The following is a 10,832-nucleotide window of genomic DNA, read 5'->3' on the forward strand; positions in this document are numbered from 1 at the left end:
AGATCATTTAAAGGTCCCATGACATGAAAATCTCAATTTATGAGGTTTTCTAACATAAATATGAGTTCCCCTAGCCTGCCTATGGTCCCCCAGTGGCTAAAACTTGCGTTTGGTGTAAAACGAGCACTAGCTGTTCTGCTCGCCTTTGAAAAAACGGAGGCTCAAGCGCGCTGATTTGGAATGTCTGTATTCATGACGTCACCAAGAATCTCAGCTCCTCCCCTTACTCTGCCTGGCCCGCCCAGAGACGTTGGCCCGCCAATGAGACTCGACCGTGCGAGCGCCACATGTGTGTGTGTGTGTGTGTGTGTGTGTGTGTGTGTGTGTGTGTGTGTGTGTGTGTGTGTGTGTGTGTGTGTGTGTGTGTGTGTGTGTGAATACACACACTGTAACGCAAGTGTTTCTTGCCGGTTCTTTGACGTGTCTTGTATTTCCACAACGAGACTGTTGTGGGGGTTATCTGAGCCATGGTTGAGAAGGAATTGGGGGAAAGGAACTTTGGCTTTGACTCGCTGAAGTACATGAACTGCGACATGCCGCCGGTTGCCGCGAGGCACCATCGCCCGGCAGCGGGCAGCCGGCAGCAGGCAGCGCGCGGTTCAGTCGACTTCAGGTTGATGTGAAAGTGGAAGAACCAGAGACGTCGCAGAACCCGACAAAGTCGTTTGTGATTCATAATATCGACATTCACCCACTCATACATCCATTCACACACACATTCACCCACCCATACACACATTCACCCATTCATGCACCTATTCACCCATTCATGCACATATTCACCCATTCATAAACACATTAGCTGTGTTTGAAATCGTTCCCTATACACTCGTTCCCTATTCCCTATATAGTGCACATGATATAGTGCACTATATAGGGAATAGGGAACGAGAATTCGGACACTACGCTGAACATTTCTAAACGTAATTTGTGTCAGTAAATGCGCCGGGTATTTGTGTGACGCAGACAGATGCGCCCATATCATGTAAACAAACCGGGCACTCACGAGGAAAGCTGGAGGTTGTATTGATGTTGAATGTTACATTTCCTTGTTCAAGTTTTTTTTAACTAATTTTGAATGTTACATTTTCTATGTTAAATCCCCAAAAAATTGTTGACATTTCTATACGAAAGCCGGAGACTCCATCATTAAATGTATTCGTTTTCGCGGTTATTCAGCTTCTTCTTCTCCTCCGGAAAATGACGACCGCATTGCATTGTGGTATACGGGAGTAACATGCAGGGTACATCGTATGTACCCTATTTTAAGTCCACTATATAGTGCCCTATATAGTGGACCACTGAGAATTCGAACACCCTACAAAATGCCGTGCACCCTATTTAGTGCACTACATCCATGATAGGGAACGATTTCGAACACAGCTATTGACACACCAACCACGAAGTCGACCCCTCAGGGCGACAGCCAGCTCATCAGGAGCAGTCATGGTGAGGCGTCTCGCTCAGGGACACCTCGACACTTAGCTAGGAGGTGCCGGGCATCCAACTAGCAACCTTTAGGTTACCAGGAACTCACAGACTGGTTTATTGTAGAAGTTTATAGATAAAATTCATATTACCTGGAGCTCCAGGCTGCCATGAGAGAGGAAAACTCTACCAAAGTGTGTGTGGTGACGGCTGGTTGAACCTGCTGACCACTGATTGGTCAACGAGCAACAGTTTTGCAGCCTCCCCCAGCCCAAGAGTCCAATCAGCCTCAGACCATGGGATACTTCTGAGACCAGACATCAAACACACATGCACGCACACATGCATACATGCACACTAATTTACATATACAAACACACACACATATACAGGCACACATACATACACACATATGCATATACATAGACACACACATACACACACAAACGCACACATACACAGACACTCACACATACATACACACACACATACACATACGGACAGACATATACATTTGCACACACATGCAGAGACACCCACAACCACACACATACATACATATATTCACACACAAACAAACATACTGACAAACATATACCTTTGCACACATACACACACACACACACACACACATACATACATATACACACACACATGCACACACACATTAATATAGAAGCATTGCTATTTGTAGCTAATGTGTTAACGTTTGTTTTGTTGTGTGTTTTGTGGATTTTGTTTCTACGTATAAATAACCAAAATATGGGAGTTTGTACCGACGATACAAAGCTTATGTTCGGGTTTGACGAGGAAAACAGTTGGACAATGAAACACAGACAACAACATTTCCATATCTCCTTAATAGTCGGTTTCCTTTGAGGTGTTTTTATTTTCCATTCGGGCAGAAGACAAAAGGAGAGAGAGAGAGAGAGAGAGAGAGAGAGAGAGAGAGAGAGAGAGAGAGAGAGAGAGAGAGAGAGAGAGAGAGAGAGAGAGAGAGAGAGAGAGAGACAGAGACTGCGGGTTTGAAGTGAGAGTTTCCTTCTGATGGAGATGGCACCACAACACTCACTCTTTAAGTGTTCCTGAGGGCCTCAGCAACAGCTCCTTTCATCAGGGACCACACAAAGGGAGAGAGAGAGCGGGGGTGAGGGAGAAGGGGGGAGAAAGAGAGAGAGAGGGGTGAGAGAGAGGGGGGGGGGATAGAGAGAGAGGGGGGAGTAAAGGTACGGCCACACCAAACGCGTTACCTGCGTACCACGCGTATAAAATCGGCAATTTTTCCATAGGGAAGCATTGGTTTACGCGCGTATGAGGTGCGTACACGCGTATCATGCGTACCAAGCAACATTTTACTCGCTGTAGGGGCGTATGAGGCGCGTACATATACGCGCGTATATATACACGCGTACATATACGCGCGTACATGTACGCGCGTACATGTACGCGAGGAGTTCAAAAAATTGAACTTTTTACGCTCATACGCGCCGCAATAGCCAATCAGCGTTGAGCTTGACCCGACGTCACTGGCAGAGAGTAGTGAGCTTGGACAGAAGCATACGGCCGACATCTTTCTTTATTCTGTGTGGAAATAGTAACATAGTTACGCCATTAAATGCTTTTATGGAAACATTTTTAGCGAGAAATGTGCATTTTACTTTCATAATGTTCGCTCGGTGAATGTGAAGGATGTTTGGTTTGATAGTTATGACGAAGAGGGAACGCTCCGTTCACTTGCATGGACAGAGTCTCTGGTTACTAAGCAACCTCAACGTCTTGGCGGACTATATATCTGCTGATCAACACTATGAATGCTGGAAACACACCAGACACACCATGTGAAGTTATTTAACCCGATTATTGTTATTTATATCCGAGATTATTTAATCTAACCCGATCTAAACTCTATCACCCAAACACGGCGGCGTTTGGGTTTCCTACCTCGGACTCCAGCGCAGCCATGTCCATGGCAGCCACGGCCGGCAACTTTCTTTATTCTGGGTGGAAATAGTAACATAGTTACGCCATTAAATGCGTTTATGGAAACATTTCTAGCGAGAAATGTGCATTTTACTCTCATAATGTTCGCTCGGTGAATGTGAAGGATGTTTGGTTTGATAGTTATGACGAATAGTGAACGCTCCGTTCACTTGCATGGACAGAGTCTCTGATTGCTAAGCAACCTCAACGTCTTGGCGGACTATTTCTCTGCTGATCAACACTACGAATGCTGGAAACACACCAGACACACCATGTGAAGTTATTTAACCCGATTATTGTTATTTATATCCGAGATTATTTAATCTAACCCGATCCAAGCTCTATCATCCACCCAAACACGGCAGCATTTGGGTTTCCTACCTCGGACTCCAGCGCAGCCATGTCCATGGCAGCCACGGCCGGCAACTTTCTTTATTCTGGGTGGAAATAGTAACATAGTTACGCCATTAAATGCGTTTATGGAAACATTTCTAGCGAGAAATGTGCATTTTACTCTCATAATGTTCGCTCGGTGAATGTGAAGGATGTTTGGTTTGATAGTTATGACGAAGAGTGAACGCTCCGTTCACTTGCATGGACAGAGTCTCTGATTGCTAAGCAACCTCAACGTCTTGGCGGACTATTTCTCTGCTGATCAACACTACGAATGCTGGAAACACACCAGACACACCATGTGAAGTTATTTAACCCGATTATTGTTATTTATATCCGAGATTATTTAATCTAACCCGATCCAAGCTCTATCATCCACCCAAACACGGCGGCGTTTGGGTTTCCTTCCTCGGACTCCTAAATCCAGCGCAGCCACAGGCTGGGGGGGGGAAGTTTTGGGCGGTCTCATCTACGCGCGTATGCGTACGCGCGTATCTGACCATTTTTGACACAAAATGGTCAAGCAACATTTTCGCTGCGTTACGCACGTACATGGTACGCGAGGTACGCGCTTGGTGTGTTCGCACCTTAACAGAGAGCTCAAGACAGAAAGAGAGAGAGTGACAGAGCTAAAGAGAGAGAGATATTGATTTTGAAAAGAATAATTATTTGCAGTTTCTTTCTTCAATATTTTACTTTATAAACACCGACAATTTTTTTTTTAGATTATACAGCAATATTTAATAAATAAATAAACACACTCATTAAAACACAGAGTTAAAAAAGTGCTTCCCCTCCTGCACAGTGCATACTGCTGAGTTGAAGCACCAAAAGTTCCTGAACTCTTCCATTGTGCCCATTAATGAGTGGTACCTGAAGTCCACCCTGACTCTGGCCTTCACCAGGACCCCAAACGGCCCAAGGCCTGCCTCCCCCTCTACCTGGTTCTTCCTGCTTTGTAAACCGCCATTTTGGCTTAATTTTCCCTGTCGTAACCAGCACCAAAGATAAAAGCAGCCTCTGACCAAACCTCTCCACAATTTAAAATATGGAAAAGGACTCTTAGTCTGTGATAGTCCAAATAGCAATGGACTAGAGTCTCAATTTTGCCACAGAATGGACAGTTCTCGGACACCGTGGGGTTGATTGAAACTATTCACAGCCAGAGCCCCCTTGCAGGATCCTCCACTGCAGATCTCCGGGTTGTTCAGGGGAGGCTTGTAAAGGAGCCTCCATACAGGCACACCGCCCTGCAGCCTCTCCTTCCACACCGTTTCCCTCCTATTGCTGAGTTTGTGTTTGTGTGTAGCCACCTGGCAGTACTTATATCTACTTTTCCCTGAAAGTAACTGTAACTCCATCCTGGACTTGGAAAGGCCCATGGGTTTCACCAGTCCGGTCTGGTACACCGACAGTCCGAGCTCTGGAAACGGATTCCCTTCGTCTGGTACATCCGCCCTGCTGAAGAAGTCCCTCAGCATCTCTCGCTCCTCACTGGTCAGTCTGCTAATCCATTGGTTTATGATGTCTCTGGTGTGCCGGCTGGACCTCAGACCCAGGAGAGAAGCCACAGCCTCAGTGTTGTGGAGCCCGGACCCTGCCTCGTTCACCACCTGCCTCAGCACGACCACCCTAGTGGAGCGCAGGCGCTGGGCGAGGCCAGGGCTGCTGACGTCTTCCACGTCCAGCCGAGCCCCGCACACGAGGGGCTCCTCCAGGAGCCAGAACAGAGACGCAGCGGGCCCTAGTCTGTCCCATTTAAAAATAGTCCATGCTATGAAAACACCACGATAAAAAGGAGGGAAACTACACACATGAAAAAAAACACAGCTATCTGCCTTAAAATTATGCCTGTTACCTGTCTCCAGACGACATCATCGTGCCCCAAGAGGTACCGCTAGATAAACTGCAGACTGAAAGCAGCCACTCTGCTCCCCAGGTGAACTAACCCCTGCCCCCCCTCTTCTTTTGGAAGATATAATACACACCCAATGCAACTTGTCCCAGAAAAAGTTTAAAATAACCGTTTGCACTTTTTGCAAGAGCCCAGCAGGGGGTTCTAAACATTTCAGTCTATGCCACAAGGTGGACGCTACAAGATTATTAATACTTAGGACCCTTCCTTTGTAGGACATGTGGGGAGGCAGCCACCTACACTTAGCCAGCTTCCCCTCAACCTTCTCCAGCACACCCTCCCAGTTCTTCCTTTCAGTCTGTTCATCCTCCATCCTCAGCCCCCCCGGCAGCTGGGGCAGACCCGCAGACCACCTCCCAACTGCCAGCGCTTCACTCTTGGCCCAGTTCACTTTGGCAGCTGAGATCTACCCAAACGTTTCAACAATCTTGCCCAATGTATTAATGTCCTCCTGATTTTTCATAAAAATGATGATGTCATCGGCATAGGATGATGAAATAAAATTTAATATCAGAAAAAGAAAACTAAATCAGATAAAAACAGGCCATCATTAAAACAACAAACATTATGCAATATGGGTTCTATAGACAGTGAATACAACATACCAGACATGGAGCAGCCATGTCGAATACCTCTTTCTGTTTTAAAAGGTTTACACAGACTACCATTTATCTTTACAGAGGCCGTACCTTTGTAAAACTTTCCAAAGGTTGCGGTGCTCAACGTGATCAAAAGCTTTTTCCTGGTTTAAAGAAACCAGACCAGTATCTCAACCCAAAGAACCGGAGACTTCCAAAATATCCCTAATGAGTGATACATTGTCCACAATGGACCTGCAGGGGACCGAGTAAGTCTGAGTCTGGTGAATGAGCTGGTTCATCACCTTCTTCAGCTGGTTGGACAGCACTTTTGAAACCAGCTTGTAATCTACGCACAGAAGTGAGACGGGCCTCCATTTCTTGATCTCCTGCAGGACTCCTTTCTTGGGCAGCAGAGTGAGCACAGCCCTCCTCCAGCTCTGTGGGAGAGAGGAGTCCTCAAAGCTCTCTGAGAAAACCCCCAGCATGTCTTCCTTAAGTACAGTCCAGAAAACTCTGTAGAATTCAGAGGGCAACCCATCGATACCGGGGGCCTTAACCCCCTGTACACTCTGCAAGGCAGCAAACACCTCCTACTCAGTCAGGGGGCCCTCCAGCTCCCTGTTGGTTTCCTCTGACTCTGTGGGCAGGTTCTCACAGAACGAGTCAAAAACAACATCATCCTCCTGGTACTCACTGCTATACAGCTTCACATAGAAATCCACCGCTCTGTTCCTGATGTCTGCTATGTCTGTGAGCTGCTGTCCATCCCCTGACTGCAGCGCATGGATCTGTCTGCTCTGGCCGTTCTTCTTCTCCAGACTGAAGAAGAGCCTTTTTAGATTTGAGGTTCTCAACACAGCCTCCATTTCCTGTGGACTGTGCAGTACTCTGCAGCTCCACTATATCTAACTCCAGATCTTTGATAGACTTGGTGATGTCACGAGAGACATTGAGAGTGCACTGTTGACAAAGCTGCTTTGTCTGTATTTTGCCGCGATCCCACCATTGTTTTAAACAAATAAAATCCCCCTTCCTCTCTCTAAAACCGCTCCAAAAATAAATAAAAACCTAAAAGCAAAAAAAAATGCCAATATGCAGACTTACACTTCATATTTGCAATAAAAAACTCACAAAAGACCATTGAATAGTCCGAGAAGCCTACAGGACAAATATAACACCCTTTAAAAATGCTAAAATGATTTGTAAAAGAATAAAACCTGTCTAACCTAGCTAAAGATAAAACAAGTTCCCTGCTCTGGACCCAAGTATATTGTTTTACATTGTGATGGATTTTTCTCCATACGTCACACATACTGTGATTTTCCATGAGTGTTAGCCAGTGTTGTGCCTGAACGCGTTCATTGAACAATAGTTCATGAACTCGTTCATATTTTCGGCGAATGTGAACTGAACGTACTGTATTACTGCCAGATGAACGTTACTGTGAACTCGTTCATTCTGGTGTCTGGGAACGGCCCTCGCACTCGGTTTAATTTCGTTCAATTGGGGGGTTATTTGTTTATCAACACGGCGGATGCGCGTGTAGAATGCGAACATTTGCTTGACCGGTTGCAATGGTTATCTCTGTGTGGTTAATTTGCAGTAGCGGTGTTGTCAGCTTACTGTTACATTAAACTGTAATCAGAAAATGCGGTTATATGCTAGACCCTATAGTGTCTGTGGTGTAAAGGCTGGGAGGAATTAAAAAATATAAATATACTTTATGTTGAAAGTGTAGACCGTCCCGATTCCCATTGAAACGAATGGCGCTTCAAAACGAGATCTGTTAAATTGTGAAAAATTAATCAAACTGTAATCAGACAACATGGTTATACGCTATACACCAGTGGTTCTCAACCTTTTTTGAGCAAACGCCCCCCTGACCTTACCCTGATCCTCTGGCGCCCCCCCCCCAAAGTTGTCAGTGCATCGTTTTTCATTGATTTTGCGTTGGTCGCTAATAGCAATGAATGCCCTCTGAGTCGGTTTTGGTGCAAAAAATATTAATGCATATTCATGATATGCAATTAAACTTCGAGAGAGAGAGAGAGAGAGAGAGAGAGAGAGAGAGAGAGTTGGATTGAACATTCATTCACCGTGACCGCGGTGCGGACACTCCCGCGACTCCCGGCCGCCACGTCTCCCGTCGTGCCGCGGCACCCTGCGGCCCGGGCACCGCGACCTTGGGCACCGCAACCACTCCCGCATCTCCCGCATCTCCCACGACTCCCGCCATGCCCCGTGAACGAATGAATGAATGGCCCGGGAACCACGGGCACCGCGGCCCGGGCAACGCAGACTATATATTTTGTATTTGAAATGCAATGGCTTTTCGTGGAGACTACGCTCAGTGCAGCTGGAACTGAACAAGAGGAAGGAGGAAAACGGGCTATGAAACAAAATTTGATATTTTTTTCTTGCTATCGGCCATGTTTGATTGTGTTGTGTTGGTTATTGAACAGTTAATCCGCGAACTTGGGTTATGTTTATCAGCGTTACTATAGAGATCATGACGATAGCTGATGTAACGGGAGTCCGGGCGTGTGCAGGACCGAACCGCGCTGTATTATCAATGTTCCACTGCGCATAGACAGTAAAAAGTAGCTGACACGGTAGAGGGGTTAGAAACCAATAAATGAAAATAGGCTATTTATTTCAGGTAGCCTATTCTTTCACCAAAAAAAAAAAAAAAGGTTAAAATCCCCCCCCAAAAATGGAATCACGTTCCCAGCGCCCCCCTCGGTTGTGCGAACGCCCCCGTTGAGAAACCATGCTATAGACCCTAGAGTATCTGTGGTATAAAGGCTGAGACGAATTTCGAATTATAAATATGTACAATCCATAACGTTAGCTCTCTGGCTCATAGCTCAGCGGACTACAATAAATCCTAGAATCATTGCTTGTTGGCCGGAAAAGGAAATGGGGGCTGTTTACGTTTGGTTGTAGTCTTTTCGCTCGGTTCTCCGACTCAACAGTAGGGCTAGAACCGAGCACAAAAGACTACAACCAAATGTGAACACCCCCCCTTTCTGCTTCCGGCCAACGAGCAATGAGTCTTCGAACAGAAATCAATGGGATTTACAAAATGCGCTAAATGTGCAATAAAACACGATAGAAACTGTATTTCGCTACGATGCTTGATTCAACAACTCTATTTCATCCTAGACAAACCATGAAGTGGATTCAATGTTCAAAATACAGGAAAAAATAATAGCTCACAGCAACATATTGAAAACTAGAACTATGAACTAGTTAATTTTTTGGAACTGTGAACTTAGTTCAACATTTTTAATTATGAACGTTTAACTGAACTAGTTAATTTTAAAATTTGTGAACTGAACTTTGAATTAGTTCACGTAGAAAGTGAACTATCCCAACACTGGTGTTAGCATTGCCTTCCGAGAGGGTGCATGAGGTTCTGTATGATTCCTGTCGTTATCATCAGCTGTGCAGTTAGAATCCCCTCCCAAAAACAAATAATCTTCTGGCACACACTGACTTAAAACCAAACTAAGTTCATTTAAAAACTGAACTCTGTCAGGGCCAGAATTTGGAGCGTATACATTAATAAATACAACACTCATATTTTGCCTTAACTACCAGCAGTCTCCCCTTCACCCGCTCTTCCACCACATTAGATAAGGGCACAAAATCTCTGGAGAAAAGGAGAGCCACTCCTGCACTCGTGCTGCTAAAATGGCTTAAAATGACTTTGCCCTCAAACTCCCTCCTCCAGTCTGTTTTATTTAAAACAGCACTGTGAGTCTCCTGGAGCATCATTATATCCATTATTTTAAGTTAAAAAGTTTCAAACAGGCAAGCCCTCTTCCTCACATCTCTAGCTCCGTTTTTATTAAGAGTGGAAACCTTAAAATAACTCATTGCCTTTGATATGAGGAGAGGCACACAGATGAGAGGAAACAGCAGGCCAACTGCTCTACAAATAGTCAGAGTCTTCATCATTGTTAAGCTCTTGTTTGAGTCTCAGAGCAATCTTCTTCAATCTGTAGACTTCTCTCTGATGCTCATTTGAGACTTGACTGATAGCAACAGCATTTTCTTATCTGCAAAGTACTCATCAAATTGGACATTTTTCATATTTTTTGTTTTTTGAAGTAACATTTGTATGCTGTGTACTGTGTACAACTCATCCAACTGAGAAGCAGTAAACAGCGTTGAGTCTGTGAGGGACTGACTGTCTGCGGCACCGTCCTCCGTCTCCTCCTCCTCACAAGACTCTGACTGCTCCTCCTCTTCCTCATTAGACAGTGACTCTGTCTGCTCCTCCTGCTCTCCACTAGCCGCTGATTTCTTGGCTTTGGAGCCATAGGTTTCACTACCCTGTTTTCTCTTAAGGAGAGGAGTTTTACACGCAGTATCTTCCTCCTCCATCAACCCTTCCTCACTGTCACTGCATTCCTCTGCTGCAGCAGGGATGGGCCCAACCTCAACACTCTCTGCTGGCTCTTTGACTGCATTATTCCCCTCCTCCTGAACAATACATTCACTCTGCCTTTAATTTTGAACACCCAGAA

Source organism: Gadus macrocephalus, chromosome 7 (genome assembly GCF_031168955.1).
Source record: "Gadus macrocephalus chromosome 7, ASM3116895v1".
Taxonomy (NCBI): domain Eukaryota; kingdom Metazoa; phylum Chordata; class Actinopteri; order Gadiformes; family Gadidae; genus Gadus; species Gadus macrocephalus.